Source organism: Zonotrichia leucophrys, chromosome Z (assembly GCF_028769735.1).
Source record: "Zonotrichia leucophrys gambelii isolate GWCS_2022_RI chromosome Z, RI_Zleu_2.0, whole genome shotgun sequence".
NCBI classification, from domain to species: domain Eukaryota; kingdom Metazoa; phylum Chordata; class Aves; order Passeriformes; family Passerellidae; genus Zonotrichia; species Zonotrichia leucophrys.
Genome location: NC_088200.1, coordinates 32,837,450 through 32,861,809, shown reverse-complemented (window position 1 = coordinate 32,861,809; position 24,360 = coordinate 32,837,450). Strand labels below are relative to the sequence as shown.

General features: G+C 38.7%; 1 long non-coding RNA gene across 1 annotated transcript; it reads right to left on the bottom strand.

Annotated features, from left to right (window-relative positions):
- Positions 1-1,242: 1,242 nt before the first annotated feature.
- Positions 1,243-9,268, bottom strand: LOC135460076 (uncharacterized). The gene is made up of 3 exons (XR_010443158.1): positions 8,986-9,268; positions 4,641-4,856; positions 1,243-4,525 (listed from the first exon to the last, which is right to left on the bottom strand). It is a non-coding gene; the product is annotated as an uncharacterized LOC135460076 (long non-coding RNA).
- Between the last annotated feature and the right edge of the window lie 15,092 nt (positions 9,269-24,360).

Genomic DNA, 24,360 nt, shown 5'->3' with positions numbered 1-24,360 from the left:
TTTAAAAAAAAGAAACTTTAGAACACAGGAAAGCAGGTTTTATGATTACAATAAACAGCCTCAATTCTGTTCCAAATCTGATGCCTGTACAGTATTCATTCATGCATCACTTTTAGAAAATGCCTTAAGAAATAGCACTCTTATGTTGTGGCATTATTGCAGATTTAAAAGAGATACAATAGTGGCTTTGGTCCTTCAGCTTCATTAAAAAAGTGAAAGCTCATTATTTCATTAGAAATAATTTCTAATATTTATTTGCTGGAAAAATATGTATCAATGTTTTATTACTTCTCCTAGCTTCAGTTCAAGAAGGACTGCAGCACTAAGGTAGACAGATCACCATTACTTTCATTGCTCTGTCTTTCAGCACTGGTAACAACTGGTAGTTGTTTTTCTTTCTAAACCATTCTTCTCCTTGATCAACTGCTAAGTGGGATTAAATTGTTTCCACCACTGCCTCCACCAATGATACTACACTGAGCCATGCAGAAGAAAATTGCAGAGGCCACAGAGATCCAGAAAAGGACAATGATGAACACTCAGGATCACCTACTGTAACCATATTACACATGTCACTAATGTATTTTGTAACTTTAGAGGAGAAAAAGACCTTATGGAAGGAATGCACAAAAAATTAGCTTTCACAGCAAATCAAATAAACAGAGCAGTTCAAATATTCAATTAATATGGTATGAAGTGGCTGTAAGATTCTTTGTTGAGTTCATGGAACCCTGAGCTTCACTGAAGTTTTGTTGTTCTAAAATACTCAGGAGGATGCAAGTCTTGCAAAGTTAAGATGGTAAATATATGTTTTTAGGGTTCTCCTTATTTGTAATAATCCTACCCTGTTGCTTGTTAACTTCAGTTGCCAAACAATCTTTATTGGAAAAACTGCTGGTATATCCATGTGCTAGTAGTTTCAAAAATGTATATTAACTAATTTCAATTTGATAGTTAAAAATAGTATCTTATTGAATTCTTGATGAAATTTGGTCCTGGCATAAGTGTTCAGCTCTAAAAATCTTCCACTTCAAATTACTTTTATTTTTTAAATAACTGAGGTGTTTCTCCCCAGTGTTCATGTGGCATTTTCCAGGCAAAAGAATTTAACAAGTGAAATGATAGTAAAAGAAGAAAGTGACATTAAGGCATGTTTAGGCCAAAACACAATACAGAATTGTCACAAGAGTATGTAGGATAATTAAAGATTCAGTGTCAATTCCATATAGAACAGTAGTTTGTTAAAGAACGAAAGAAATTTCATGACAACAGTTTATCCACTCATGCAGAATCAAAGCCTCCCCATGCAAATAATTCTTTAATGAGCAAAATAAAGTGAGACTTTGAAGGTGTATATGCTATATCATAAAATCTGGCATGAAGACTTGGCTCCGGTAGCAGAATCTGTGTTCTCTTTTCTCTGCAGATTTAGCTTTCAAAACAAAAACACCCTGTAGGGAAAAAAAGAGAAGCTTTTCCAATCCTAAAGCGCAGACACACCTCAGACCCAGAGCACTGTGATGGCAAGAGGAGCCTCTTGGATCTGGAGGAAGACAGCTGTGGGTACCCTGTGCAAACAGGGCTCCTGTGCTGCAGCAGTGGCAGCAGGGTCCCAGCAGGGCTGACCGGTGCTGCCGCAGTCAGGCCTCCAGCCTTGCAGGGTAGGGAAAGCAACAGGAATATGCTGCCTGCTCCTGAGCCAGGCTGTACGGCTTGCACTTTGGCCCTGGCGAAGGCGTGGGCTGCAGCACAGCACCCAAGTGACATTTACTCTCCTTGTTGGCCAACAGGCAGTGGCAGAGGCGTGAAACAGCTCGAGGGGAAGGCTGATGTCCCGCACCTGCTCTGCTGCAGCCACACCATGCAATTTCTAACTTGCTCATTTCTAAATCTATAAAATCCGTTCCTGGAGCATGGACATTCCTAACACAGTCTAGATACTGCATATTTCCGATTTATGGTGGATGTTGTACAAATCATACACCTCAGAAAAAAAATAATGGAATAATGCAATAAAAATGCGTATTTAAACAACTAAAAATGGATTTCAGTGGAAAAGTGGAAATTCCTTGCCTTGGGAATATGGTGATACGGGAGTTGGCCATTTGCCATTGGTACAGCTCTTCTTTCCCCCATTATCATGGCCTGCCTTAGTTTTGCTGGAAATTTGCTGGAAATTTATTAGTATTAATAATACTAATAAACTAAATGACAAAGCAATAAAGTCTCATGGAATTGGGCTAAGATGTATTATTGTTATTTTTGCTGGTTTTGTTGTTGTTGTTGTTATACTGGATAGTACAGATAGTCTTTCTCGTTGTGATAAATACAGATGGGAGAACAGATCCAGTTCTGCAAGCATGTTAATGGCAGTTTCTCCACCGCTCATATTCCTAACATACAAGCAAACACATCTTTTCTCCTCTCTCTCCTCAAGGCCATGCTAGGCAGTCCCACCAGCTCCTGGGCACAGCCCTCATTGTACTCAAAAATTGGTGTTTGGAGTTGAAATAAAGCACTCTGACACCAGCTCGGGACAAGGGAGCCTTTTAAGGGGAACAGTGAAGGGAGACATGGATAAAGCTCCTTCCATGGTATGTACTAAGTATAAAGCTGACATGGTGAAACTTCGCAACTCCCATCAAATGTTGAGTGCACATCCACCCATGTGACATGGCTGGACATAGCTTTTGTCCCCATATAGGGTACATAAGTAGTCTCTTGATGGGTATATACATCCCCCACACGCACAGCAGGCAACCAGGAGGGCACGATGCTGTGTGATGCTAACAGTGACTATCCACGACGTTCTGCCATGAGGAGAGGAGCAGTCTGGATGTCCTGACACCTCTGTCATTGCACTGAAGTGCTGCCATGGTTTGACCAAAGTGTGTGGGAAGGAGGCCCATGGAGGCCAGGCCCTAATATAGTATGATCAAATGGCTTGTGTAGGGAGGGATCTTAAAGATTATCTACATCCAACTCCCCTGCTGTGGGTAGAGATGCCACCCACTGGATCAGGTTGCTCAAGGCCCCATTCAGCCTGGCCTGTGGGCACCCTCATACCACTCACAGACATGCACAGGATTTATCTGTTTCAATGTTCTTACACCTGCAAGAAAATGGTCACAGAGGGGCACTCTGTTTCTTCATCCTCAGCAGACCTCAAAACACAGAGAGGATGCAGGTAGCAATATTGTAAAGAGGGGAGTTGTTCTATTGGAAAATATGTGAAGAGAATGGAATAGAAGAGGTCCACCTCTGCTGCAAGAGAAGCTAGGGAAAGTGTGAGAGATCAGCTGAAGGCACCTTTGGATTTAGAGATTTCTGTGCCAAAGGTATACTTTAAATTTAAGATTTGCCTGTGACTTTTTCTTTCCCTTAGACAATTCATTGCTTTGGTCAGGCTACAGCTATATTGCTTGGGCGTAACACAATTCTTCAAATAAACATATCATAAATGCCATAAAAGAATTTGTAGTAGAAAGGTGGAGGGAAGCCTACGTACCCAATGCCGGAAGTTGCTCTGCAGAACTGTATACACCCAGCACTTTGTACAAAACCTGGCCCATAAAAACTCTTTCTTATGGGAGATCCACCTGTTCTGGCTCTCTGTGGCATCTAGAATGTTAGCAGAACTATTGATCAGGACAAACTGCTGCTTCTAATGCCATTAAGCAGAAGACTTTGGCATGGCAGCAGCAAGTATTTAAGTACTAGGACATCTGCTCTTTCATGGAACAAGTTATTTTCATTATGAAGGCATTCATAGTAGGTCACAGGACCTATTAAAAATCAAAGACATGTCAGTAGTATAACTTTCAAACAGCTTTGTAACTGACACGTGCCTGTATCTGTGTGATCAAGATGGACTTTTACACTCTGCTAACAGAGGTAGGTTGGTTTTTTCCTTAAGCATAAAATTAAAATGTTTTACAGTTCCAGGAAATTTAATGTAAATAGTTTTGGATGTTACCAAAATCTCTCTCTCAATCTTGTTTTCAGAGTGAAAGGATAATCTTGTTAGTTCGCTAATCTAGGATTTAGAAGCTCTGAATTCTATCCCAGTCTGCCATGGACCATGGGTAGCAGGAGTGCAGCAATCCCTCTAGCCTTGGATGGTACACCGCCTAGGAGAGGGAACCTCCCTTATTTAGAACTTGCAGCACTTGGTATGCCATTTTAATACAAATCATAGGTGCTGCAGTGTGGGAGGAACCCGTCACGGTCACTGAACTGTTGTTGGTGTGTCAATATCTGCTAAGCTGCTGCAGGAAATGCGGCTGGCAGACGCCGCCGGGTCACCCAGCACAGGGCTGCAGCGGGGCTCGGTCTGCAGGGCTCTCTGGTGGCAGTGACCAGCGGAGCATGACTGCCAGCACGGGCACCAAAACAGCTGAACCTTCTGCTTCAGACATCTGAGCAGCGAGTCCTCCACACTGCTGGCCAGCAGCAGAGCTGCCATGCTGCTTCCTCTCCTCTCCTTGCTGCTGAAGGCCCCAGGCAAACCACAAACTGCTTAGACCTGGCAGGGGATCAAGAAGAGATAAATCAGTTTAAAAGGTAGTTCAGCTTGATAAACCAGATAAGTTTCTACTCTTGCAGACTCGTGACATCTGAACACTATGGTAATAGCTTACCTGAAGAACAGCATGCGTGTTTTCTTTAGGCATTCAAAATGCCCAGGGTTGGCACAGCTGCTGCGCGGACTTTGGCATGCCACCTGCCTCACAAAAGCTTCCGATGCTGCGCTTCATTGCTCAGGGGTGGTGAAGGGCACAATATGCTTTATGTTTGGTTGTTTTCTTCCCTGTAAGTCAGCCTCAGGCCTTTGAGAAACATTTTGCCAATTTAGTCTGCCAATAAGAACAGGTGGTTACACAGCTTCCTCCCAAAAGTGCAAAAAGCCACATAGCCAAGGACAGGTGAAGGGAATAAATAAAAGTATATGGGGACAAATTCAAGGTCAGGAGCAGCCCAGGTGAATGGCTTTGTTGTGAGCACAGCACAACCCAAGGCCTCATTACTGAAGGTACAAATGAAGACAAATCCAAACATGGAAAGCACGATTCAATGGGAAACAGCCTGCAGCATGACTGGAGCGTGATTCTCTCTAATAGAGAGAATTTATAATTTTGTTTCTGCAATGTGGACTTAAACATGAGTGCCAACATATAGAAATGATTCTCCAAAGTACCAGTCGGAGCCATTTGCAAATGACACAGGTTTATCTTCTCCCACCCTCTCCAGGTTTTTCTCTCCAGTAAAGCACATCCGTATTTGCTGTCCACACAATCCTCTCTGTTCTCCCTCCTTTTTCCCTTCTGTCTCTTCTAGTTATGCTTCATACGAGTTTTACTGTCAAAGACAAATAGCACTTGGAATGAAGTAGTCATTATTAGATATTCTGCATGTAAATTTTAAATATCCAAAAAACCAGATGAACTGTCCTTTTCTCTGACCCAGCCATCTGCGGACTTGCTGTGTTAGATTCTCCATCCACTGATGCCAGTTGTTACCCTGCTCTGCAGAACACAATTGAAAATGAGCAGAGTATGCTATGGGACATTCAGAAGAGCTTTTCTTTCAGTTTTGCAGTATCAGATCATTGTTACTTCTGTGTAAACCAATTAGAGTAAACATCCCCAGTTCACCTATTAAATTTCTCTTCAAGGAAAATCAGGATGATAGCCATCTCTCTGCCAGGATGCAAAACAACGTCATATGATCTCATTTAGCCTGCTTGTTTTACAGCTGCAGAGGACTCTTGAGTTTTTTGGGACATGGGACATCAGGCTCCACAGCTGTCTGTTCAGAGGCAGAGGAGATTATAAAGAATCTGTTTTCCCAGGTTTCTCTTCCTAGAAATTGTCTTTAAAGCACGATGATAGAGAGAAGTGAATGAGATACCTCTTCTGCTTTATTCCAACTCCTATGGAGCTGGAATATTTGTCAGACAGACACATTGCAAATGACAAGGCAATTTGTAGCTAATGTGCAACCACACAGAAAACACAAGAGAAACTTGATGGGCCTTTAACCCCAGGTATGAGGACACCTAAAATAATCATAAGCCAAATGAGGACAAGAGGATGGCACAAGATGTCTCACACTGTTGCCTTTGTGTAAACACTCTATCAGACTCTGATACTCAATAACATGGTTTGTTTGTGTAAGTAGAGGGATTGAAGGAAAACATAGAAACACTAAGGTTCATAGAGTCCAACTGTGAACCCAGCCTCACCATGTCTACCACCCCAATACAGGGACTCATTGTGATTTACTAACCATGACACTTTTCAGTAAAATAACAGCAGTACTATGAATGTCATTGTCAACAATTCTTTTTCCTCCCCCCACTCTGAAGTTTGCTAGCTATGAAAAACCTTTTTTCTAAAAAGCAGCTTTTCCTTTCCTTTTCTTTTTCTCTTCCCTTTCCCTTCTTCAGGGAGACCCATTACTTGGAATTTTTTCTTTTGCTAGCACATTAAGGCCCTTGCCAAGTACAGAACAGTATAACTTACAAGTATATATGTCTATGAACTTAAATTAGTCTTTCCTTGCTTGAAATCAGGGAAGATAAAACATGCCCAAATATTAACTCTCGTTTACTTCAGGTATGTAAAATTAGAAAACTGATCCTGTGTCATAAAAGCTATGTCAAGAATAAAAGGAAGTAACTAAAACAAATGCAAATATTTAAGGTACTATATTTGGACAAAAATAAATTAAGTGCCGTGATCTTCAAAATGTATGATCAGCCAGTTCGTCCTTAGATATTAAGGCACCATATATTAGTATCTCTGATGTCCCTATTGTTCTTATTTAAGTAAACAGAATAGGTATAATCTCTCTGTAAACAGCAGATTTGCTCAAAAGTGAAATTTAGTATGAATTGCAGAATTAAATAAACTTTATTTAGATAAAATAAAAAAAAATGTATTAGGTGACATTTTCTTTTAAAATGTACCAATACTAATACCAAGAAAAAAAATCTGGCTATTAATACTTCCAGGATCACTGAAAAGGAATTTGTACTTCAGAATCTTTAAGTTTCTTATTGAATTATGATGTAATTTAAAACACCTTGTGGAGGAACCTGTCTGTAAAACCAAACACTCTCTCTTGAAGTGAGTTGTTGAAGTGCACTGTTGAAGGTCTTTTGTTGGAGCTGATTTTGAGTTCTGAAGCTCACTGAGGCAAAAATTAAAACACCTTATGATTTTCTCTTGCTCACCACTCCACTCAGATCAGTTCAGAACTTTCACTCCAGGGCACAGAAATGTCATGCTTGGCTTTGCTGAGCACAGTGAATTGCCAACTACCACAGCCTGGAATCTGTGCTACTTCATAAAGAAAATTTTAATAATTTGCATTTACAACATTCAGAGAAACATCACAATTACACAGTAAAAGCTTAAGTATCTAGGAAGTTCCTGTAGGTCATGACAGCCTAAGTAAGTTTAATATTGAATGTTAAGTCAGTGATATAAACCATTCTAAATACAGTCCATTTACAATTTCAGACACGCTCAAAGCACTGGTGGGAATTTCGTTCTCAAAATTTGCCTAGTAGACAAGACCCAAGAGTCAGGAAGTGGCAAAGCTGTTGTTCTCAGCCCAGGAGGCAGCAAGAAAAAAGACAATTGCTGAGTCAGACAGAATTTCCCGAGGACTCTGGCTGCAGACCAGCCTCTGGAAGACCTGCCAGCTCACCTAAGGGTAAAAGCGAAGATTTTAAAAAGCCAATATAGCTCGTAAAGAGAGAAACTAAGTTTTGGCATAGCTTTTTTAGGTATTTTAAGGTAGGTCTATGGCAAGGAAATATATGGAATCTTAGAACATCTGTATGCACAGTTTGTATAGTCTTTCCAGCCTCAGCCACTGGTGACATAGCCAAGAGCTCTGAGTGCTGCTGGGCTGAATGCTGCTGTACCTGCTACTGTTACCATGGGAATGGACACTGGCAAAAGTAGGATTAGAGCTTTAAAGTAATTACCAATATAATTAGCACTTTCACCTTTTTGGAGATTGCATCCCCAACAGCTCCCAAATACTGAAATAATCCAATTCAGGCTCATCAATATAACAATTAGTGTCTAAAGAGGCATCACTTAACATGATCAATGTGGGAACGAGGCACAAAAGGAAGGCATTCTTGGAGCCTGGAAGCAGTGGGTTCCTGTGGCCTTCTTTGCTTATTACTAATAAGGAACTCTGCTTCTTTGCTATGAGTCACTGTTCCAGTTTCATCCTTAATTAATTCAGTGTCAAAAGAAAGGGTACTAAAGTGAAGAGAAGCTCCCAGAGATGGCTCAATGAAATTTGCAGAAGAGGGGGAGGGACAGAAATCATGATAGAAACAAAATTTGAGATCATAGGAAGAAAACTGGTGGAGAAATCTAAGTACAGTGTTTCTTATTACACTGCAACTGCCTGAATGAAATACCTACACAAAATAAAGCTCGTCAGAGCAGTGCTACCAAGTCCCTATGTATGACTCTTTTATCCAGACAGTGAGTGCATCAGTTAGTACACTGTGATCTGCAATGATTTCTACAAAATGGCAAAAGCCTTCAAAGGTGTCTCAGTGTTTCCAGAAACATTTTTAACTATGGAGGGTGAGAAGGGAATTTTGGAATTTGGTACAATTTTAGGCTTCTTCACTTCTTCCACAATAGCCTGCTTGTATTCAGGTTGAATACAGAACTCACCTTCAGTGACCAGTGAAGTGACTCCTTGCATAATTATCACTGCTTCTAAAAACATTAACATTTGGCTGGGTACAGCCTGAAAAGTTTTGGCTGTGGTTATTTAGCAGAAAAAGACACACTTTCAGAAGGAACTGATGAACACCCTGAAGAAAGCTAGGGAAAGATAGTAAGAACAATTTTGTAGATTTACTGACTTACTAGTGGATATTGAAAATCTCTAAACACATATTTTTTATAAAAAAAAAAAAAAAAAGAAAAAAGTACTAATTACCTCTGTTCATCCCATACTGTTCTTCCAGGCTGCCTTTGGGTAGGGCAGGGCAGCAGAGCCAAGCTCCAGGCAGAACCTGTGAAATGAAGCTGCGTCCCTGGGGATGTCTTTTGTGCAAGTCCTACTTGTTAGTGCGTTCATATCCCCCAGTCTGTTCCCTCTGAGTGTCTTGTTACTCAGGCATTATCACACAGTCTGGTCACTACACAGCAGAGCAAATAAAGTGTCTTTGTCCCTCCTATCCCCCATCAGTGATGTAAGGTAGCACAGTGAACTTTCACTTTGTTGGCTAAATATAGGGGAGTACAGGGTGGGGGGGGAGTGCGTTGCTTTAAGCTGTGTGTTGTACAGCTGTTTCTCAGGCATCTGGATTTTCAGGACCTTTTAACATGTCAAGTAATTTTCTTCTACTTATTCAGGGCAGGAGTTTTTTTGTAAGGACACTGAGATCCAAAGTTGCTGTTATTCTTCAACAAAATGCCACTGAGACAAAAGATTCCACCATCTAGATGGATTTGTCATAGTCCATCTCCCTGCCTACTGCTGTTAAATGTTTTCAAATGAGTGTGAAGTTCGGCCAAGTTCTTCCACTAAGGGCAAAACATTGCTGTGGGTGGAACCCTTCTCTGCTTTCCCCATGACTACATAGACCTAACTGGCTGGACGGCTTCCTTACAATAGAGCACCCTTGAGACATTTGTGCATGTGAAAGACACACATTTTATCATGGCTCATTTCAGAGAAGACTGAGGCTTTTTCCCAGAAATTGAGGTAGGTAAAGGTAAGAGTGGTGAAGATCACCTATGTGGAGGGAACTGTCATGCCATGTGACTGTGTGTCAGGAGGCGCTGTGGCTTCTAGGCACTGAGTTTTGCTCCAACACACAGTTTGGAGATTTTCCAAAATCATGCTGTCTGCTCCAGATGCTCCAAGATGCTTCCAAAATTCCTAGGCTCCCCAGCTGCTATCCAGAGCCCTCCCAAATAGCTCTCATTCCCCAGAAAAACAAAGCAGCCAAAGCCCTCAGTAACAGCTTTACTTTCTTCACAGTCTACTGCCAGATTTCTTCACTAACTAGCTTTAAAAAGTTAAATAGATAGAGAAAACCCACTGATATTTGCATTAGTCAAGTAACTGTCTTTAGCTGTAAGAGGGTCACAGCTGATACAACCACAGTGCATTTTGTTGGCCAGCACAGTTACACCAGACTTGAGTTTCAAGGCAAATATGCAAAGTGAGGAGGTGCTATAATTAAGGTACATAAGGTTAGGAGGTGCATAATTATGTTCAACCATAATTACACCATTGGTGACTGTGCTTTATGATACAGTCTTCAATTACATGACCACCTCCTTTCTTTTCCCTATTGGATCTGTGCCTGTGTCAGGACTGTCAACATGGCACAGTGCTGCAGGACTGCCCAAACTGCTATTAAACATTCCATTTAACACACTGGGAAGTGCAGTAATATTTGCATTGCATTCTGCTCAGGACACACTACCTTCTTTTGTGATAGAGATGTTTGAGGCATAGGAAGTCTGAGCTCACAGATTAAAATGTTCTCATGCAGATTTGAAAAAAATCCAGATTTGCATGTCTGTTGCATATTATTAAAGCCTGTATTTATACATAACTTCTGATATGCAGCATTTTTATGAGCTGTTTTCTTAACTATAGGATAAGAAGCTACTTAACAGGACTGCATTTTTTCACACAAAAGGCCTTATCCAGCCTCAGTTTCTGCAGTAAAATTATTACTGACTAAAATGGGAGTGGAGTCATGCCTCTGGCACCTGCCTCACTCCGAACAAAGCATTCAGCCAAACCAACAGGAAAAACTGCAAGGGCAATTTCTCAAATCACAGCACCAATACACGCACATAGTGTGACAGACTGGAAGGGCATTACTATTGCTTACACTGAAAGAGTGAGCTGGCTCTTCAGATATATCTGAGACATCTTTGTGCGTTCACTCTGAAAAGCAGAGCACAGCACTCATCTTTTACAGGCACTCACATGTCAGTATCATGAAGAAATATTTATACCGTGAACAGCTAACAGCAATCTTTCATAATTGCTTATTAGCATTTCTATATTTCTGAAGCATGGTAGAATCATAGTTTCAGTGATACTTTGTAATGCAATAGCAAAACAGAAGTATAACTATTCATAATTTTAGCATCTCTGTCTGAAATAAATTATCTATACAGCAACTATATTGGTGGTACTAAAACACAGTCCCAAGTGACAGGCTAACCAAAATCTGATTTTTGAAAAGACATTACTAAACCATAGGTCTCCTTATAACATAAAACTAGACAACTAAGTCATGGAGCTTGCTCTAGAATAAAAGTGTTCTTGAAATTTAATGATTACATGCATCAAGTAAAGCATACAAAGACTTATTTTGCTTTAATTAACAGTGTAACTATCTATCCTATGAAATAGGAAGAACTGCAGAAGGAATTAAAAATATGCATCTATCAAATAAATATGTAAAAGAGGAACAAACTTACTAAGGGAGTCCAAAAAAGAAAAAACCCCCCATATTTCAGAATTATTTTCTTTCTATTTGCTGTGATCAACCTGGAAAACCATTCTACAAAACAACTCAAGTGAGGCTACTTGCTTTCCTCCAGCTGAGCACTTGGCATGGCATTCTTGGCACCACAAATTCCATCAATAAATCTCAGTAAGATTTTTGGCAGCAGGAACAGAACTATTTCTACCTTTCTTTTATCACACTGGACAACCCAGAGCTGTTATAGCTCAGTGTCCCTGGAAAAACTGGAGAAGGTTTTTTGATGTATTACATTACACTAGGACAAATAAGATTAAAGATCTTATTATATTATCTGGAAACAAAACAAGTGTTTCAATCAAGTTGTATTCCCTTCCCCCATCATCGCACAGCAATAAATATTTTAAATTTCAATCTGTTCGTTACATCCTGTTTATAAACACACAGTTCTCTTACCAATATCTCATTTACTCTAGTTTATTCTCTTGGTGATATTTTTTCATGTTTCCCCTTTCAAAAGTTAAAATATCATGATGCCAGATTTCATTATCAAGGAAGAATTAATGCTGAAGTTGAAGATTACAGTCACCTTATTTACACCTACAATTACTACCCACACAAGTGTCATCTTGCTTTTAGTTTCAACACATCTTCCAATGAAGCATATACACGCTGTCATTTGGCAAGTTACTCTCCTGCCCTTTGCTCCTTTCTTAGTCAGTGACATCTACATTTGCATGTCAGCCTGACATCCTTTTATCCACATCTCCAAGTGTTAGGCACAGAGGAGCAGCCACATGGATATCTAGCCCATTCCACTTGCATCAGCAGCCTTGTCAGTAGTTCTCACCAGTAACTGACAATTCTGGCTTTGATGCCAATCTTTGAATACACCATTGTTTAAATAACCACCTTGCTTTTCTCTCACAACTCTTCCCACAGTATGAGATTTCAGGTCTAAATGAGAACACGGAGTGGGTACAACACATATTGATTAAATAATAGGATGGCTGAAATAAATCTATCCCTTATATGTGGATATTTTCTCTTTTTAAAGTTATACAAGAAGTTACTGTAGGAGACATTTAAATATTTGGTGAATGTCAGAGTTCACTTATTCTGTTAATGCAAGCTGACCAGACACTTAACAAAGCTCCACTGGCCTTTAACAGACCTGTATCAGTGGATCCTTGCTAAAAATTAATTTCCATCTAAAAGCCATCTGAAAACACATCTTATGCATGATAGAGTAACACAGAACTCTAAATCTGACAATTCTGTAAGAAAATAGGTTACTTTTATGTAAAGGAATATGTTTGTAAGAATCTCAATAAAAAAAATTCTACATTAATATTTCAGTCAAGTCTTAAGGAGAGATTGCAATCTAAATTACATAGACATCTGATGAAACAAATGTTGAAGAAAAAAAAAATCATGCTATTGAAGTCCAAAGCTCTAATTAAAAATATTAAAACATTTTAACACACATCAAGTTTTGATAAATGATTCCAAGAAACTCTTATCTACTTTTATGAACTCTCATACTTAAAAGTTACTTTCTACATACAAACTATAGTTTGGGCTTGTAGACCTGTCTGCAATTTAGGTTGTCCAAAAATTCCTATTTATAATAACCTGTTGCAATTTCTTTTAAATTTGCCAAACTGTAACAGTTTAAGCTGAAGCTCTCCATGCTGTATATATTCCCCAAGCTGATTTTGGTGTGGAAAATTTCAGCTGAATTATTTTGGTTGGCTCTGAAAACAAAGCAAAGTATTATAAATATTATTTAAATTAATAAAGAATTCTGATATGTATGCATTAGAGTAAGACTGAAACATAGAAGAGAAAAATTTTGTTTTGAAATGTCCTTTTAGCTGTTCTCATGAAGATTTATTTACCCTGATCATGGAGCTCTAAGAACATGCAGTTTGATGAAAAACTTGCTGCAGCTATATAGCTGAAAATCTCTGAAATCCCCCTGAAATGCTTGAATCTCCCACAGCTTAGGGTAGGCTCAATTGCAAAAAAGCATTTTATCCTAAGCAAGAGTTCCCTTCAGGCCACAACCACAGACCTGAAGTTGGGCAGCCTATAATAACAGTGGCTAACCTGCTCAGGCTACAGTAAAATAAACCAGAACTGTGGAAGTGCAGCTTGTCCCTCTTGTGCCTGCAGTGGTGAATTTCCTGGCAGCAATAATGAGGGAGCTCTCTGTAATTACTGCAGAGGGAACAATCTGCAAGGGAACCAACAGAATGATTCTTCTAGATCTTAAACCTAAACCACAAACTATAGATTGTGAGATATAGCAAGTTGATGCACATAAATCTATGCTGCAGAAAAGATTAGCTAGATACTATCCCATTATTTCCTTTAGTGGAAATAAAGTCCCAGTGGACTGCGCATGTATAATTAAAACCAAAATGTACTTTGCACTCTTTGTTTCCTTCTGTAGGTTAATAATTGAGTCCTTTTGAAATATATTTAAAACAGATAATATTTCTCTCAGTGTCAGGGACTTCTTTCCTTTTTCCCCCAAGACTAGAGAGACAATCTAGTCCCTCACTGGCAACTACAACAGCACCAGCACCTAAGATCAGTGAAACTAATGGCATTACTGACTGAAATGCTCAGCACAGAGGGCCACAACTGTCTTCACCCAAACTCATCAACTCCTTTGTTATAAGAGAATTCAGTGCCAAAAGCAATGAATTAGAAAAGAATTATAATTTGTTTTCATTGTATCTTTAATCATCAGAGCATTTGCTCAAGCAGAGATGGACTTGAACACGTTGGTGTGTGTTTTGAGAAAGCATGCAAAATAATTATTTTCACAGTAATTCCTTTTGTGCATTTTGTCATTGAAATTACATGGGTCAGCAAAAACCCCCTTGAATATTGTGGCTTTTTGCCATATGAAAATTGCTCTGGTATTTTATATGCCTCTTTGTATGACAGATATGAGATAGAGACCCTTAATTTTACACTTTTGTACATATAAAAAAATGTATTCATATTAGTGGTTTTTGGTGAAGAGTTATAGCTATAAAGTTCTTCCAGTGAAGAGAAATTTTATCATCATCTTACTGATCTCTCCCTATTCATATTCAAATCTTTTGTAATAATTTCAAGAATCTTCTGTTTCTCTGGCTGAACATTATTCCTTTTTTCCCCCCAAAATGAAATTATTTATGACACATAAATATTGGTTTCTAAACCAAGGGGAGATTATACAATCTGCAGTAACTACAGCACAGGGAAATAGGAATCCATGTTTACATTTTCAAACATGTAAGACTGCTTAATAGTTGCCAAAATACTCACCTTCTCTAGGTCTCACTTTTTTATATGTAGAGAGAGATATTCTTATCCTTGTTAATCTGAAATTTTATATCTGTTATTCTGTAAAACGCTTTAAACAAAAAATGATCAGTGAGAGGAGGACAAAAATTTTTAGCTGTTAGGCAGGTTACCATAGTACCATAGAGTTTTCAGCTTGTTCAACAATGGCTCTCATTGAGCTCAATAGTTCCTGAAAAACTAACTTAAAAACTAAAGAATTAAAAATAACTAACCTTGAGCTCTGTATTTTAATATGTAAAGTTATAGCTATAAAATGCTGCTAATAAACACAGATTACACATACAGGAGTTATACTTCATGCTTGGGGAAAAATCAAGTGGTTGTTTGGATTCACTCCTTCCTTTTCTGTCAGCGGAATAAAAGAAGCACTTACAAACATAAAACATTTTGAGGTGAAAGTAGCTGCAAGAAAGCACAGAGGGTTCACACAGTTGAAATTGCACAAGGCATAACCAGGACACAAGAGAAGAGGGGAGGGACTTGTAACCTTCATGCAGAGCCCATATTTGCAATATAGGGTGGCTAAGTTTCTCTAATGACAATCTGATTAAAAGTGAGCACAGAAATGTTATGATGCATTGAAGATATATCCAAAAGTAGGTATTATTCCAAGATGTGCTGCTGCTTATACAGAGTTATTGGTTTTTAAGTGACCTAAAGAAAGTTTTCAACACTTGTTTGAACTTGTTTGAAATTTTCAAACACCTGTTTCAGAAATCACTAGCCTGAACTCATGTTATCACCCAATTATTGAATAAAGTGTGTAACAGCCAAATCTAATTAAATATCAAAAAGAAAATTATATTCTCTTGTACTTTAAAACTAAGGTCATTCTTCTTCATTAAGTATGTGAAAGAAAATTAAGTATCTTATTTTCTAAGATAACATTTTGTTTTTTAATTTTATGACATACAGCAATATTTCATAAATAATTTTTTGTTTTATAAAACAAATGGAATTACTTCCTTAGCCAAAATCTCTCCTCTGAGGACAGCTAGCACATATCAGAAGACAAAAAGCCAATATAAAATGCCTCAAAATTAGGTAACATCATACAAGTTAGCTGCTAAGCTATGGGATAAAATTCTTAGTGAGATTCAGCAGTGGGAATGATAGAGAGATTTATTCTCTTGCATCTGCAGTTTTGCTTCTGAAATTTCCAATGCTGCTGATGCCTGAATTAATCTTTTATTTTTATGTTGAATTCTATGTTCCTAATATAGTGCTTCTGAACAAACTAAAAGTTCTTTTTAATGAAGTCAGCAGCATTTTTATACTTCCGATGCCACTTTCTATCTTAATTAAAGTTTCACAGGGAAATTATATCAGCAACTGAAACAACTTTCTTATCCTGAGTAAGTAATCTAGAGAAGCATAATTTTTGTTACAGTTGTAACAACTGTACTAGCAACACTAGTATAGCAACAGTAATATAAATTTTTCAATAATAATTTTATTATTGCAGGAATTTTGTTGATAACTAAACACATCCTACTCTAACATACATATTGGGGATTTATTTGGAAAAGCATTCTACACTGGTCTAAGGAATCACACCTGTGCAACTTCCTAAGCAATGCGCTGAGTTTGAGAACTGAGCTCAAATTAATGAAATACATGTATCAGGCAAGCAGAATTTCTACTCTCTGAGGTTTCTCCAGCCCAGAAAGCAGTCAAAGCAGCTTAATTTGTCTCTTTTCTTCTTTTTGTTTTGAGACAGTTGCAGTCTCTGCTTCAGGTTTGGAATGTCAAAAGCAAAAAAACCTGAAAACACAAATCTACCCTGTCACCTACTCCAAATCAAGAAGAAATGGCACCCCTTCTGCTACAGAAACAATCCATGTCTCGGATCCTTGTCAGTTATTTCAAGATATTTAAGAATCATAGAATACCAGACTGGAAGGGGGACACCGAGGATCACCTGGTCCAACATTTTTTTGCAAAAACGTGATCTAGACAAGATGACTCAGCACTGTGGCCAGCTGGATCTTAAAAGCATCCAAAGTTGCAGAATCCACACTTCCCTGAGGAGATATTCCAACTGCCAATTGTTATAATTGACAAAAATTTTCCTGTTTTGTCCAATTGGAATGTCTCCAGGAGTAACTTCTACCCATTCCTCCTCCTCCTTCCCATGTGATTCCTTGTAAACCTCCATCTTCTCTGTAGCCACTGTTTAAACACTGGAATATAGGAGCCCTCAAGGCCCTCAGGGCTGAACAAACCCAGCTCCCTCAGCCATTCCTCACGTGCCAGGCTTCCCAGCCCTGTGATTGCTTTTGTGGGGCCTCTCCAACCTATCCACATCCACCAAGAGCCAAAACTGGACACAGAATTGCAGGTGTGCCCTGACAAGCACTGTGGGGGTGGACAAGACTTTAAGCTAAGAGACAAGGACTTCATCTCTGCTGGTGAGGCCCTTGTTGGAGCCACCCAGGATCTGCTCCCTTTCTGTGCTGCAGGAACACACTGGGCACTCAGATGGAGCTGAGTCCACCAGGAGCGCCAGGCTCCTTCCCACAGAGCTACTCCCAAGCTGGGGAGATCCCCAGCTGTGCTGCACTCCTGGACTAAGGTTTTGCTTTTCCAGGTGCAAACCCTTACACTTGTCCTCACTGAACTTCACAATGTTCTCATCAGCCCACTGTTCCAGCTAATCCAAGTCTTTCTGCAGATCCCTTCACAAGCATCTGCTTCCTCAACCAGTATATTATTACTGGAAAACTGCACCAGTGCACCACCACTACACTTGATCCCATCTTCTCGATCACTCTGAAAAATAAACAGTGCTGGGCCCAGTATCAATCCCTGGGAACAGCCCTTGTGCCAGGCTGTCAGTCTGGAGAGAAGTGATTGACCAGTGCCCTGGGTCAGCCAGGTCCCCACCCACCCTAGGGACCCCTTGTCTAGGCCATAACACAACAGCTTCTGCAGAAGGAGGCTGTGGGAAGCACTACTGAGAGCCTTGGAGAAATGCAGACAAGCAGGGCCCAACAGCAATTAAAGTTACTGTGTCATAGAAGGCAACCAGGTTTTTTAAGCACAATTTGCCTTTGGGGAATCCGTGCTGGCTCCCCCCAGTCATGTTCTTCACCTGACATGTGATAGACCCCAGGCGGACTCATTCCTTAACCTTCCCAGGGCTGAAGTAAAATGGATGTCTCCATATTTTCCTGGATCCTCCTTTAAGCTCTTCTTGTAGGTGGGGATGACATGAGCCTTCTCCCAGTCTCCTGCAACATTCCTTGATCTACACAACTTCCCAGAGATTATGGATGGTGGCCTCACAATGACATGATCCAGCTGCCTTGACCCCTTGGGGGGATATCATCACAGTCCCTTGAGTCATATGGGTCAGGCTCCAGCAACAGCTCACACAGGAACTCTGCCTTCACTGACAGCAGATCTGTGTTTGCATCAGCCTGGGCTTTTGTTCCCGACACCTGGGGCCCAGCAGTGCTGGTAGGCACAGAAGCAAAGAAACTGTTGAGAACCTCCACCTTTTCTGAGCTGTTAGCGACTGACTGACTTTCTGTTTAATAGCAGACCAGTATTTTTTTCTGTTTCTGCTTGCTGTTTATGTTTTTTCTGTTTCTTCCTTGCTTACCTGAGGAAGGCTTGCTTCTGCCATTTAAACCAAATCACTGCACCACCCTGACAATGCCCTTGTAGTTCTCAGTGGGTATTTACCCATGAAGAAGATAATATATGATTAGCAAACATAACTTCTACCATTCCAGCCAGGGCACTTGTTACAATTTGAGAATTTACAATGCTCAGGCTTTAGACATGCTTTTAAAAGAACTCAGGTAGGATCTTCCACTTGAAACTGACTTTTCTGCCTTGAAATCTATAATGGTTTCATAGGATATCTCCTTCTGTCCAGGAGAAAGTCCTTGAGAGACAGTTATGTGATTGAACTAACTGGGTTTTTCCCTGTAATGAAAACCTCTTTTCCTGCAAACCTAGATAAGCCTTGAAATGCATTAGCCAGTTCTCTGTATTTTCTCAGTGATCACCATTAGTTTTCTGTAAAAACTTAAGGTGGGGTTTGGTTGTTTTCTTTCTTTACACATCATACCTCTCATAAGGGGTCCTGAATTTCCTTTTCACGCATCTTTGGGGGAACAACCACTTTTCTAACATATAATTTTTTTACCACATCAAGCTTACCCTTGTACACTAAATTTATGTTACCTAAGTATCACACCCCCCCACCTTAAATTTTCTCCGAAAAGACCTGATTAACTGCATTCCAACCCAGATATCATGTTATCTTTCTATTCAGACAAAACTGAATATATCTATTTCTATCTAACTTCTCTTATCTTCAAGGCATACAGGTTTCTGGGTACAGCTCTACTGAGAACTCACCACACTGGATCCCTGATGGCATGAGAGAAGGGCTAACTTGTGATGTAAGCAATTTGCAAAAGAAGTCAAGCAAACCCAATGTAATTCCTAAGGAATAAGAGAGAAAGGAAAGCCAGCCATGTCAAACTTAATCCACGCTTTTACCAACGACTAAAGTGGTCAAGTTCTAAAAAGCTATTCTGGGCCAAAAGGTCTGTCTTCAGGTTAAGGGGTACTGCTGCAGGTCTCCAGCAGAGCAAAGTGCATAGAGAAAACAAAAGGAAAAAAGATGCTGATTTGCCAGTAAGTGTGATTATCTTCAGAGGTGGTTTTTTCCTGTGCCAATTCACACCTCTTGAATCTTTCCCTTGTGCATTAAGTTCTATTAGAAATGGTGAACAGGCCTATGGTTGGGCTTATGCAGGGTTTATCATCCTTGTTGTAGAAATAGATAAGACATAAACATACTTTGGCAAAAACACATTCATAATGTGAACATGTATACAGACAGCTTACCTATAACATCCCTCAACTTCTGATGTTTTTTCTTATCTGTAGAGAATGTGAACATTTTTGTATAAAAATAAAATTTAAATATAAGAGAAAAATTCTATTAATGCTATTACATTTAATTGCACTATATTAATTAATATTTTACAGATAGCTGATTTAAGCCCTGTTGTCTCTATGGGTCTTAATACTGGATTTTCAATAGGATGAAAGTCTTACTTCTTGACTAAGCTTAAAATACAAACCCACACTTTAAAAAATTTACCAAGGAATACAAATGTATTCCTCTCAGTGCTTGCTCTTAAAACACAGTATGTGCTTTGAGACATTTCTCACTAATGCTTTAGGCCAAATCTCTTTCATGTTTATATAATAAAGTAGTTGCAAAAACCTTTTGTGACTAACAATACTTGTAACATGTTATACATTATGTGGCTGTAAAATCTGACTAAATTTCTGATCTTTTGTCAGATTTTGGTAGTAATTTATCTTGAATATTGGACTATGAGTGGTTTCTAACAAATAAAGACTTTAATAAAGGGAGAAACAGAAATTGCTCCATTCTTTGTATTTCTTTGTATTTGTAAGTGCTTCTCCCAAACTTAAAGTATACATCTCAGATAATGTGTTGACTAAATTCCCAAGGACAGCGGCACTTCAGTGGAGTGGTAAGAGAGAGGATATGTTTTGGGCCTGACAGTGAGAGCAATCAGAAGATATCAGCTCTGCAAAAAAGAAGTCATCTTAAGAAGTCAGCCTAACTGAAATCTGGAAGTTCAAGGGGGACAACACAATGAAGAAAAGCTAACTTTGGCTACTCAAAAATCCTACTTGTAACAACAACTTTGGAGTACAACTCAGTTTCTGCCTTCTACAGAGAAAAATATGGCCTTCTTCAACATGAAATCAAAGGATGAGTTTATCTTCTGTCATGTAGAAAAGCATCTGTCTGCTAATTTTTCTTGTAAAAGTCTGGATAGCCCACAAGCATGCAGCTAAAGAAAGCTATTTCAGGTTAAAATGTTTGCTTAATTTAAAAGTACTTTTTCCACTTTTTCCAAACCACTACTTTCCACTAGTGGTTTGGAAGGCAGTTAAGTCTTTGACATTGAATTACCTTGGGTAGTTTTACACTTCTGCCCTGCAAAAGCATGCAACAATTGTTTTTGCTAAGATATGGCCTATGCAATTGTAACATTTTAAAAGGAAAAATGAAATCAATCTGATTTGTATATTACAAGCCATTCTGCTTCACCCAGTTATAGTGAATCTAAATCATTGCGTTTGGTGAACGTGTACCTCCTAGAAGAGGTTTCACTTGTCTTGATTTGACGACATTAAGAACGGACTAACTATCGGGACAAACTACTCACAAAGTTGGGACTTGTCTTCACTGTTAAAAACATGGTTGTTTTCTCTTTGAAATGACTGGCCTCAGATTCTGGTTGACATTCTCCTACTAAGGACTCTTTAGTGTGTTACGATGATACCTAGATACTAAAAGTCACCTTTTGCTCCTTCTCCAGCCTTATTACTAGATCAAGCAGCAGGCTGCTTTGAAACAGTATCCTATCTCCAGCAGCAGCTAAAAGCAGATGCCTAAAAGAAATGTGAATAGGGCTGCAATACATGTTAAAATCTTGGATATTCTTCTTGTTTCCACCCCCTAATTTGCAAGGTCTTTCCTAAGATGAAAAAGGTTTTATTTTTTTAAAGACCCTCCACTGGCTTTCTCTTCTAAGACTGGATTGTGTTGACTTTTATTTTGAACTCATTTTGAACCTCTACAACATCCTTGGCAAGGAGTTCCACAGCTTAACTTTATTCTACATCTAGAACCATCTGTGTTTATTTGGAATAACAAGGCATACTAGCCCCAGTTAAAAAGCAGGCCACCAAAATTTTGTGTAAATGCTGTGTCCATTTTACTGCTATGGTATACAGAAGTAACTTGCTTCTACACAATATTTTCATGCTCATCCATCATGAGGTTGTCTAACCATTTCTTGCTAAAGTCTCCTAACAATTCTGATTGAACTGGCTACTAGATACTTTCAGAAGTAAAGAATTTACAGAATACAGTCCCCCAAGCTTTAGTTTTAATCTACATTTCAGTTGCTACAGGCATGCTACACCTTCCTTTGCCCATGGTACATAAGAATGCCAGAAGTTTTCAAATAATCTAAACAAGTCATCGTGACTGCTTTTTTTGGTCAATTCCTTACAAATTCTATCACCAGTGATTTTATATTATTGTTTTATATTTTTATAACCCTGTGTGATGCCTGAAGCACTTAGACCACTGTACTCTGTTCAGTGGTAATTCTATGCCAACAAGTACTCCCAACAGTTAGCTGCTCCTAATCCATTTTATAAATCCTCTATTCATATCATATAGTGTTATTTTAAATGAAAATATGAAGAACTAAATCAAATACATAAATCTCTACTATCGCCCTCAACAGGCTTGTAATGGTCATGAATGATTACATCAGGCTTGTCTGAAAAATCTTGTTTTCCATAAAATCATTTGCACTCTATAAGTTATATCCACTGTTAGCTCTTCAATGACAGGACAATATTTATGCTTCCTGCTGTTTCACTGAAGTTGGATTTCAAGCTATGTGACCAAAGTCACCAATTTGGTTTTTAAGACTAGAACTCATTAGCAGTGTTTTAGGACAATGATATATGCCCAATTATCCCAAAATTCACAGCACTGGGAAAAATGTCCTTACCATTAATTCTTATTTGTTTGTAGGGGACAAATTATCCAACTCTACTCATGCCACAATGATTATTCTTAGTAGGTATTGCTTAATATGCTCTTCACTTAATAGACTGGAAAGTACCCTATTGTTCTCACATGACATGATTACATCACTCACTTCTTCGTAAATGCAGAAGAGGAACTGAATTTAAAACTGTCTTGGTTATCATTTGCCATATTAGCATTTCCATCCATTGAAGGGTCTGTAACACAATTGGTATATATTTATTCTTAACACATTGAGTTATATATATTATTTGCTATAATGCTTTCATCCATTTTTCTTTGCCTTGACAGTCTTAGCTGTCTTTATAATTTTTAACACTTGACAATTCCTCATTTTATAACTATTTCCTACTTCTGACCACACACTTCTGTTTTGTTTATTTTTAAATGCTCTTTTTACTGGTGAGCAGACTGGTTCTTAGAATTTTTCACAAAGATTTTTAAGATGTGAAATTGAGGGATTTTGGCCAATTGAATCTCAAAGACATACAACTTTTCATTCACTTTTTTTTTCCCAATAATTTTACTCCTTGGTTCTCTTAACTCTGAGATTTTTAAACTTTTCAATTCACCAGAAGAATAAAGCAAGCAAGTATTGGTTGAGTCCATTCTCTGTTAATCAATACCAAACAAAATTAGGTCATGATTCTTGGTTTCTAGGCAACCACTTACTTTCAATTCATTTACTTAATTTGTCTCTATCTATTCTAATGAGGTCTAAAATAGATCGACTGCTGTTTGGGACTGCATCTTTAGTATCATATAAACTTTTTACACAGGCCAATGATGATTAGCTATACAGGATTTCTGGCACATGCCCCACAAACTGAACTTTCCCAAAAACTTCTTTCCTTCCACCATGAGAATCTAATATTTAAAATATATTAATGAAGAAAATAGTGGTGAAAAAAGAAATTAATCTCCAGATGTCAGGAATGTCAGGATGTCTCAAGTAACAAGCCAGTGCATAGTCTCATGTTCGTTGGCTTGCAAGTAAGAACAGAAATTTATTCCTAGAAAAGGATGTCTTGTTTCTAATTCATAAGACAATGAAAAACATTTAAACAGCCTTTTACAAATCACTATACAACAAGTTAGTCTTCTTCTTGTTATCTGCCTCTTACATCCACTTCAACCCTTCTACGACTATTGCCAAAACATCATTCCCCAATCTCATCCTTCCACCTAACTACTTTCCTTCCTTTTTCACTGACTTGGGTACTACATAACCAGCTGATGTTTAGCCTCTCTAAACCCTATCAGTAGATCACTTATCATGCAAACAGCTCTTATGCTTCCAGAAAACTGCACCAGGAATCTCCATTTAACTCAACTACCCTGCACTACCTCCAAAGATATTTGGATATAATTTCATTTTTTCAGAGAGAAGCATAATAACTAATAGCCACCACATCTCACAGAGTAAAGTTTAAACCTCTTACTCAGACTGTTTTTATCATTTATGTAAAAATTACCATGTGACTTACAGGCAATCCAGAAAGTTGGACCTCTGTCAGACAAGTAGGCAGTAGCAGCTGCTGAGGCCATCACTTAGCCATCTTGTAACCCAGCCACATGCTCAAACCATTCTTCTACAATGAAGCAACAGGAACTGAAAGTCATTGCCTGCTATCCACTTGCTCAGTGGATAATAGGCACTTTCTCCTGAGTCTCTGATATTACCCTTTCCTGAGAAGCCTTTGTTGTGAAGCCAAAGTACAATCTGAATTTCTAATACAAGTAAATAATAATCCTTAACACAGTGAAATTTTAAGAAGATACGATACTAACTTTAAAAGCCATCTGTTTGTTACAGACAAAAACTACAAATTACTTCCTCATTTATTAT